Raw genomic sequence first — 9,152 nt, forward strand, 5'->3', positions numbered from 1 at the left:
GTTAGACTTATTACCTTACATACCTCCGATCTTTCATCACACTACAGAAATCTGCCGACGCAGATAGCAACACGGTCTTCAACAGGTATTAATGAGGAAAATCGCCCTTCAGCTGACTAGAATATCTTTCTATCGTAATTATACGTACATAAAGTTCTTCAAATAAATAAGTCTTTGTATTACTGTGCTTTATTATAATATATGTATATGCAATATCACAGTTAGATATTTTTAAAATGCAGAAATTATTAACAATGACAATAATTAAACCTCATTCAAATAAATTTGTTCCATATTTTTAGGATAAGAAAAAAATCAGTCATTTTAAAAATGGTACAAGTCCAATTTTATTTTTTCAAACACAACTTAAACTCAGTATTCAAGCAAGATTTCATTATTTTGTGTCATTGTTATAAAACTAAACATCTAATATTAATTAAAATCCAATTACGGTACGTATGTGATATTTCTAGATTTAACTATAACTGATTTCACAAAACCTTCAATATCTTATTCAACTTCTGTGGAGTTGGACCATTGTTATTCTGGGCGCCTCATATATGACTGTGTTGTGGATTTGCATCTCCCTATTGATATAATTCAAATTTCTTGTTTTATAATATTCGTAAATTGACGTAATTGACAGCAGACAACGTGTTAAAAAACTGGAACGCATTGACCAGATAACTAGTTCGCAGATATCAGAAATAATAAGCCCTTCTTTACATACATCTCATTGAAGAAGCATGAAATATCCATTATTTCGCCTGATGATGAAGGTAAAGCACTTCAAATTTGCTTGAAAAATATTTTGTTGAAAAAATGTCTGCTTAAAACGTAATGATTTTCCCTTGCATCACATCAATTATAAATAAATCTACTTCAGAAATCTTTTTTTAACGACGTAGGCTAGGTGTCGATCAGCCAGTCACAACGTGACTAATGCATCAACCATAAAAGATTATTTTTAACATCATGTATGTGTGCTCAACAAACGATCTGCATATTATAATTTAATTCCAATGTGATACTTACTGGCGAAAGCACATATTTTTCTGCTCTGTTAATGATGTACAATTTAAGTGATATTTATTAGTGTTTAATGTGTTGTTTTGTATCAAAAAATACGTAAAAGTTCAGACCCTATTAATCTGTAAGTTATCTTTCATTTTTATTACTGAATGTTCCAGAAATTGCATTTATTTGCAATTAGAAGCACATATTCTCCTAATTGAGTTCAACAAAAACTTAAGTACCTACTCTTCATAAAAAGTTATCAGTACTTCTACAAATAATATATTTTGAAGATAGGCCAGTGCTTGATCTAAACTTTTAAATATGTCATCCACAAAATGTTTGTTGGATGTCAGTGGTAGTGAATATTGGGTTTGTGATGGTTGCAGTCAAAATATTCATCATCAATGTGCCAATCTGACAGCATCAGAAATCAGGGTGTTGGAGTTGAAGGGTAGAAGAGTCCTTAAACTTTTTTGCGAATCCTGTGAGGATGGAATTAAAATGATTCCTATGATGAAGAAACAAATAAGTACTCTTGAACAAAAGGTGGAACAACTTATTGATAAACTTAGCTCACTAGAGCTGCCTACAGATAATAAAGCCACAGATCTTGATACCATTATCCAGGAAGTTAAAGAACGTAAATTTCGTGAGAATAATATAATTATTTAAAACCTCCATGAAACCAACTCTAGCACAGCACCAGCAAGAATTGAAGAAGATATGAATAAAGTTAAACAAACTTTAAGCGTGATTAACCCCAACATTCAAGTTAAAAAAGTCATTAGACTTGGTACTGTCAAGAATAATGTCACGTCCGCTTGTAGTCCTGGAAAATAAGAATGTAGCACTGTCAATTTTAAAAAATAAAAATAAACTTGCTGCATCCAATATTAAGATTAGCTCCGATCCCACCTATCTACAGAGAAAGTACCTAAGTGAACTTCGTACTAATTTGGCCGATATGGTTTCAAAAGGTGAAGAAAATCTTACCATTAGGTACATTCGTGGCGTTCCAAAAATAGTACTCCAGAAAAAAAACTGAATTTCAGGGGTACCTCCCATATTGTGTCTGATGAACTAACAGTGTATTATCAGAATGTTAGAGGAACTAGAACCAAGCTTACTGCTCTTGAAGATAGTGCTGCTACAACTGACTATGATGTGCTTATATTTACCGAGTCGTGGTTATGTGATGGTATCAGTAATGACGAATTGGGACTTTTAGATTTTAATATATATCGAAAGGACCGCTCTCCATTAACTAGTGATAAAGTAATTGGAGGGGGTGTCCTTATTGCAGTTAAAAAATGTTACTCATCCAGGTCTATTCTGTTACCACATGTTCACTTGGAGGAACTGTTTGTTGAAGTTTGCACTCTGAATGAATGTTATATATTTGGTACAGTTTATCTTCCCCTAATTCAGCCTTAATATCCTATAAGAATCATTGTATTAGTATAGAATCTGTCTGTAACAATTTTCCTGAACACAAGTTCATTCTAACAGGAGATTACAATCTGCCAAATAGCGAATGGTACCATGATAAAAAAGGTGTCTTTAGTAATAATAGTAACACTGCTACTGATACTTTAGTTGATACTTTTGCATTTTATAACCTATTTCAGCTAAATCACATCACAAATTGTAACAGAGTTTTACTTGACCTGGTTTTTGCTAATGATAATGAAAATGTAACAGTTGAAATTGCTAATGATTATTTATTGCCTTGTGATCGTTATCATCCTGCGTTATCTATTTCTTTAGCTATTAAATATAATATGCCTGAGCTTCAATATGATAGTTTTGCCTTCAATTTTAGGAGAGGAGACTATGTTGCTCTTAACATGTATCTTGCTAGTATCTCCTGGGAGAATGTTTTAGGTATTTGCAGTGATATTAACGAAGCCACGGAACTGTTCTACTCCATATTGCAGTTTGTTATCCATTGTTCAATACCACGTGTAAGATTAAAAAATCCCAAATTTCCTCGTTGGATGACTAATGACCTAAAATCATTAATATTTAGGAAAAAAATTGTTCATAAGATATATAAACAAACAAATTCTTGGGACGATTATCTACTTTTCTCTTCCTTGAGAACCAAATGCAAATAATTAAGCTGGTCATGTCATGATATTTATATAAGTCAAACTGAATCTAGAATTAGTTCAAACGTAAAGCACTTTTGGAATTTTGTTAACAGCAAACGCAAAAATAATGGTCTACCAAACACTATGTTTCTTGGAAACACAGTGCTTAATAATGGTGCGGATATTGTTAATAATTTTGCGCAATGCTTTCAAAATATTTACAGAGTAAATGATGATTTAATACAGCCCACCTTAGAATATGAAAAAACAGTGAGTCTAAATTCTTGTAATGTATCTATTGAAATCATATTTGAAAAATTAGCCAATTTAGACACTTTTAAAGGCTCTGGACCAGATGGAATTCCACCCATACTATTAAAAAATTGTAGATGTACTTTAACCCGTCCCTTATATTTTCTGTTTTCTCATTCACTTGATTCAGGTATTTGTCCAAGTTTGTGGAAATCTAGTTTTATTGTTCCTATTCATAAATCAGGTGACAGGAGTAATATAGCTAACTACAGACCAATAAGCATTCTTTCTTCTATTCCTAAAATTCTAGAGAGTATAATATGTGACTCTATTAAAACACCTTTATGCAATGTACTAATTGAGGAGCAACATGGTTTTCTTTCAGGTAGATCAACTTCTACAAATCTTTTACTTTTCACGCAATACATATCTGATGCTTTGGAAAGGAGACTACAGGTGATTGCTATTTATACACATTTCTCCAAAGCTTTTGACACTGTGAATCATAAATAATTGTGTAACAAGCTTAAAGCTATTGGATTTACGGTCAATCTGTATAACTGGTTATGTAGTTACCTAACTAGCAGAATACAACTTGTTAAAATTAAACACTTTCAATCTAGTGAAATTTCCGTAACATCTGGTGTTCCACAAGGAAGCCACTTAGGGCCTTTCCTTTTTAATATATTTGTTAATGACATTTAGGGCCGGTTGTTCGAACGCTAATCAACAATGATCACTATCAAATATTTAATTACTGTCACCAGAACTGTCAATGTCAACTTTTATTGGGTTGCTGAATACATAATTGATTATAATTATGAGATTAGTTAATCAATTAACATAATTGATTAACTAATTTCATAATTGTAATTCATAATTATGTTTTCAGCAACCCAAACAAAGTTGACATTGACAGTAATTAAATATTTGATAATGATCATTTTTGATTAGCGTTCGAACAACCGGCCCTAAATCTCAAATTAACTCTAAATTTCTACTATTTGCTGATGATTTAAAAATCTATAGAATTATCGAATCGGTCTCAGATTGTGAAAAACTTCAAGATGATATTAACAAAATTATGGCATGGTGCAATTGGAACCAAATGCAGGCCCGACCAGGGGGGGCAGGGGGGCAAAATCCCCGGGGCCCAAGGGGGCCCGGGCCCGGCCGTTAGCAAATTTAAAAAAATTCCTTTTATTAAAATATTTTACAACAGATTGAATTTGCTTGCGGTTTTAATTATGAAATTATTATAAGGAATATTATGCATTTGGAAAAGGCAATATGCAAGAAATTATTTCTTTGCATAAGTTACAATTAATAAAAATATATCGGGAATACATTGCGCGTGGGAGCCCCTGATCGGAAGCTCGCCCTATCGGCCACTGCCACACGATTCGCAGAAGCGCTGACCTTGGCGCGACGTCTGTTTGTTACGAGTTTACGTCCTGACTCACTACCATTCCCATATACCCCCTTCGTCACAGGTTTCAATTGCAATTTTCGGCAGTTCGAGTTTAAATAGGACGTTGAACACAGCTTTGGTGTTATTCTGTTGTTTACTTTCAGTTTTTAGTAGCTGTTATGTGATTAATTAAGAAGATTCTGAAGATTATATGTGATGATATTGAGAATAACAAAATAAGGTATGTTTTCACAACTAAAACTTTAAAACTATATGTAGTTATAATGGGCCTCCTAGTTCTAATCTTGTATTCTGGCAGAGATTATTCGTGAATTTCACGAAGTGCTTTATTATCTGCCTAACATGTCTGTTATTTTATTTTATGTTCTATCCAATTATTAAATGCTATAACATAAGTAAGATTATGTAATGAATTTATTTAATTACAAATATATATTGAGCATACTGTACTGGATATAGCTTCAATAGAAACTGTTGGCGAAAGACAGTTTTTAGGTGCAAATGGTCTTTGTTTTTTGTAATTAAATTAATTGTAGATGTAGTTTGGATGAATTTTTTTCCGTGGGAAAAGGACAAATAGGGCCTCTCTATCATCTAACGGGTTTTTTTTAATCAATTAGCTTACATAGGTTTTTTTTTTTTAGAATTTAAAATGGAATACCGACACAAATCTGGGGCCGTAAAGAGGAAAGAAAAACATGAAAGAGAGGAGAAGGCAAAGAAAGGCTAACAGAAGCTGTCTGTTTTCTTTACACAGCCGAAAAATGTGTCAAATGAAGAGAAAGAAACTAACATTGAAAATGATCCCTTAATCTTGCCGGGCACTTCAAATTCACAAACACCCTCCAACAGCTCAAATGTTGGTCGTGAGCTATCCTCACTTAGTAGTGACTAGTTTTTAACTCCATTACAGTTAGAAGAACGTGACGAACAGGATGAGGCAGTGTCAGCGTCTACGAACATTTTGAGTCAACCAGAAGTTTTTGATGTAGGCCATTTGAGTTTGTTACAACTTAGTACTAAAGAAGTTGAAGCTGCTGTCACAAAGGGGCCACAAGCTCATCCCAACATGTTTCCTGCAGACTCAACGAGACGGCAATTTCCTTTATCTCTTCTTAAATTTAAACTACCCAATAATGAAGTTGTTCCAAGGGATTGGCTTGTTTGGAGCGAAGTGAAACAGGCTTTGTTTTGCTTTCCTTGTCGGCTGTTTTGCACTCAGACTGAGGTGGTGCTATCCAAATTCGCCTCAGTTAGTGGGTATCCAAAAGAACATAAATGGAAAAAGTTGTACGAAAAGATTCCTGAGCACCAAAACAGCCTTAGCCATAAAGAATGTTACTTAAAATGGAAAGATCGGGAATTAAATCTTAACAAAGGAGGTACTATATTTGGTAGCATTGAAAAACAATTGCAGAATGAAATCACTACCTGGAAACAGATCTTACACAGACTCCTTCACGTAACTTTATTTTTAAGTGAGCGAGGTCTCTCTTTTAGAGGAGAAACTCAAAAGGTGGGTCATCCAAACAACGGCAATTTTTTGGGCGTGCTAGATCTTTTAGGTCATTATGACCCTATTTTATCGAAGCATCTAGATCAGGTTAAGCAATCTCAAGAATCGAATAAGAGAATGCAAGTGCATTATTTGTCTTGGAGAACTCAAAACGAGTTCATAGCAAGTTGTGCTGATTATGTAAGGAAAGTTATTGTGGACGAACTCAAGCGATCTAAATACTATTCTATTATGGTGGACGCTACACCAGACTCAAGCCATGTAGAACAGACCTCTTTTGTATTTAGATACATTATTTTCAAAGAAGACGTAAAAGAATATGCAATCCATGAACGATTTTTGGAGTTTTCCGACTGCAATGAAAAAACTGGAGAAGACATCGCAAATCTAATCAAAGAAGTTCTTAAAAAATATGACATCCTTAGATGACTGTAGAGGACAGGGATTCGATAACGGCAGTAATATGAGTGGCAAGTATAAGGGTGTTCAGGCTCATATTTTAAAATCAAACCCTCTGGCTGTGTACTCACCATGTGGATGCCACAGTTTGAACTTATGTGGAGTATGCGGTGCTGAGAGTTGTACTGAAGCACAGACTTTCTTTGGTGTTGTTCAGAATCTGTACAATTTATTCAGTTGCAGCCCGAAAAGATGGGAGCTTCTGAAAGAGATAGTAGGATCTTCACTGCACTCATTGTCTGATACGAGGTGGAGTGCTAGAGTAGAATGTGTGAAACCAATAGCGGCACATAGGCAAAATCATTGAGGCAGTTTCATCATTGTTGAATCTTAACGTAACTGTTGAAACGAGAGCCACAATCAATGGGGTTTTGGAATATCTTAACACCTTTAAGTGCATCCTCATGGCGTCAATTTGGGTGAAAGTGTTGGTACCCATCAACTACAGAAGTCTACTTCAAACTATGGACGCTACTTTGGATGTTGAGAGTAGTAATATAGAGAGCCTAATTGATGATTTAAGTGCCTTAAGAAATAACTGGGACAAGATATTGTCTGAATGCAAACATGTTGCAAATGCTTATGGTATCGAACCGGAACTCTCCACTTCCCGTGCGAGAAAGAGGAAGACTTTTCACGATGAAACAGCTACAGAAGATGTAATGTTAAATTTATCCCCGGAAGAACGCTTCAAAACAGAAGTTTTTTACACAATAATTGATGTTTTGGTGGCCAACCTGAAAACGAGGTTCACAGCACTGAGAGAAATCGAAATGAAATTTTTATTTTTATGGAAGTATAACGAAATGGACGAGAATACGATCTCAGAAAGTTGTGTAAGATTCGCCGAAGAGTACAATTCAGATGTAAGCAGGGATCTAGTTGATGAAATGATTTACTTGAAAACTGTTAGTAAATCAAACATCTCAGATACGTCGCTGAAACCAGCAAAATTTTTGAACAAGCTCGTGTCCCTTAATGTGACAAATCTTTTCCCCAATGTGTGCATTGCTCTTCGCATATTCTGTTGCCTACCAGTATCCGTTGCTCAGGCCGAGAGATCATTTAGTGTTTTGAGCCGAATTAAGAATTGTTTAAGATCTACTATGGGTCAACAACGATTATCTGATTTGGGACTGTTAAGCATAGAGTCGAAACTTGCAAAAACTCTTGATTTCGACCACGTGATCCAAAACTTTGCGGATATGAAAGCAAGAAAAGTTATGTTGTAACTAACAGTTCTATTGTAAATAATTAAAAACAAAGTTTAATTGTTAAAACTGTTTTAATTTTCTTCCTTCCTGTGTCAATAGCATGAGTGTTCACTATTACATATCCCAGTTTATGAGTTATCAGATTTTTGGGAATTTTCTTCAACTGGGTTTGGGGGGGGGCGGCCGGGTCTCATCCCCGGGGCCCGGCCTGGCTCTGGGCGGCCCTGACCAAATGAGCATTAATGTTGGAAAATGTCACTTTATTAGTTTCTGTAGAAGAATTAACAACCTCTTTTATAATTACAAATTAGCTGAAGAACCACTGAAGGCTGTATCAACTGTAAGAGATCTAGGTGTTCAATTAGATTCCAAACTAAATTTTTGCGCTCATTTTGATTATGTGAATAACCAGGCATTTAAAATGTTAGGCTTCATTATTAGAACTTCTAGATGTTTGCATAACATTAACTCCATCAGACTGATTTACATTTCCCTAGTTAGATCTGTTCTTGAGTATTGCTCAGTTGTTTGGTCACTCACTTATGAAGTCCATATAGCCTAGCTTGAAAAAGTCCAAAATAAATTCATTAGGTACTTAAGTTTTAAATTACACAAACCTTTAAGTGACCATTCCTACTCAGAAATTAGAAATAAATTAAACCTTCCTAGGCTATCTTCCAGACGAATGTATGCTGATGTTTTGTTTCTTCATAAAATACTGAATTCAAAAATTAATTGCAATGATTTACTGTCTCTAATTGACTTGTTCCCTCTAGAGTTACTAGAACATCCCAAAATTTTGCAATTAAATTTCATCGCTGCAACTTTGGTAGGCATTCTCCGCCGAGTAGAATCATTCTAAATGGAAATAGAATAGACCTGGATTTGTTGCTGTGCGCTTCGGAAAATGTTTGTAGACAGTGTTTAAAAAAAAATTTGTAATCTTATGTGATTTATATTTGTTATTTACTTTGTATTATTTTAATATTTGTTTTTTCTATAGCTGCATCGCCAATTTTTGTCATACATATTTACTTTATCTTTATATTTATTGTATGACTAGATAATTATAATATTTTGTGTATATATTAAATTGGGTGGTATCCCGTTAATAAATAAAAAAAATAATATACTTCAAAATACGTATCTTTGTATTATCTGCTTTTTTG

Source organism: Diabrotica virgifera, chromosome 9, assembly GCF_917563875.1.
Source record: "Diabrotica virgifera virgifera chromosome 9, PGI_DIABVI_V3a".
Lineage (NCBI taxonomy): Eukaryota > Metazoa > Arthropoda > Insecta > Coleoptera > Chrysomelidae > Diabrotica > Diabrotica virgifera.